The sequence below is a fragment of the Propithecus coquereli genome, unplaced genomic scaffold (genome assembly GCF_000956105.1).
Source record: "Propithecus coquereli isolate 6110/MARCELLA unplaced genomic scaffold, Pcoq_1.0 Scaffold349, whole genome shotgun sequence".
Lineage (NCBI taxonomy): Eukaryota > Metazoa > Chordata > Mammalia > Primates > Indriidae > Propithecus > Propithecus coquereli.
In genome coordinates, this window is record NW_012149163.1 from 997,390 (window position 1) to 999,325 (window position 1,936).

Consider the following 1,936-nt stretch of genomic DNA (forward strand, 5'->3'; position numbering starts at 1 on the left):
TGAATTGAACTAATTCTAACTAAGACGTCTTAACAAGATTATTGTGCTCACTTTGCCCCGTCCAGGTTATTCTGTCCATTTTTACCTGAAAATATTTGAAAAAATATGCTACTCTTCTCTCACAAAAAATTATGTATTTCAAATCACTAACTTTCTTTTTGGGATTTAAGGGAAAATGACAAAACTTGGTCTTTGATATCCTGCAGTGTCTGATACGTTATTTCCCTCAAGCTCCATCCCCGGCCACTCGCTGTGGAGTTACTGCTTTTTCTTCTCACTTTCATGGTAGGATAATACCCACTCATTTCCATTTCATTAAACACTTATTATGCCTCTGTGCCCAGTTAATTTCAGGACATTTTAAATTAATTGATTTAAAGTCACACACTCATATAAGCTTCTTTATTCTCTACATTATTAGAGGTCTACTTTTAAAAGAATTCTTAGCTGTAAGGTTTTCCATTGAAATGATTAATAAAATGGAAATTATAAAATAATTTTAACATATTTAGTCTGTACCTGCCATTCTTACCACATGATAAATCCAGAGGGCAGAGGTTGGGTCTGGGTTCAAACACCCTCTGTTATTCGACGTATCACAGTGGTGGTTTAACCTCTTCAAAGGAAGCATAAATGACTGCACAGTGTAAAATGAACCAAGACAACCCACAGAAAATTTAGAGGCATCTTATTAGCTTAGAGAATTTTGTAGTCCACCCATAGCAGGCGAAGTGGATTTTGGATATCCTGGGGTCTCGGCCCATGAGAACAAAGGGGCTGACTGTAGGAAAACAAGCAGCCATTAGTGCAGAGGTGTTCACCAGCCACAGACCTGGATTAGGAAAAATAATGAACAGTAATGTAAAGATAGAGGAGAGGGTGTAAAATACTACAAAGGTGCTCACTAGGACAAGGATGCTTTGGGTGACTCTGGACTCAGGGGAGGATCTGGGGGAGATGTTGGTCCTGTGAATGTGTTGGACCTGCTGCTTGTGCCTGTGCAGGATGCAAACCATGGAGACACTGGCCCAGGCCATGAGTCCCAAACCCAAGACATCATAGGATGATAACAACATAATATGTAGGAATTTTACAATTCTGTTGTCAAAATCTACTGCAGCACAGTATCCCAAATCCTGTTGCTTTGTGTCATTTATCCTGTTCTGCTGGCCAGTCACACTCTGAAGAAGAATGGTATTTACCAGCATGTTCAGGATCCAGCACACGATACTGAGGGGCCCAACACACTGAGCAGCTTGTGGTTTCAGCTCTGCCCACCTGGAGCCCGTGGGGCTGATGGTGATGGCCTGGAAGACACTCAAGAGACAGGTGGTGCCAACGCATACACCCCTGCCCACTCTGTGAACATAGAAAACCAGTTTGCACCCAAAATCATTCAGGAAACATTTCATCCCCAAAACAGCCACTGTCTGGGGGACTCCTTTGGAGAGTATGACCAAGGAGTTGGCTGCAGTCAGGTGCTTGAGAACCAAATCCGTGGACCTTAATGTGGAGCTGGTGTAATAAAGGAAACTGTAATGGTAAAGAAGAAAGAAATTCCCCAGGAACCCAACTGTGGTCTGCGATAAAAAGATCATTCCCATTGCCACATCCGGGAGGCCATTTGTCATTTTCTGTCGATTGACAATCCCATTCAGAGTCAGAGAATCCTGTGTGGAAACATGAGGTTTTATTGTGGCAACTAAAATTCACTATTTTACTCATACCATTATTTTCAACTAATGACATTCTTTTTTTTTTTTTTGAGACAGAGTCTCACTGTGTTGCCCGGACTAGAGTGCCGTGGCGTCATCCTAGCTCACAGCAATCTCAAACTCCTGGGCTCAAGCAATCCCCCTGCCTCAGCCTCCCAAGTAGCTGGGACTACAGGCATGTGCCACCATGCCCGGCTAATTTTTTCTATGTATTTTTAGTT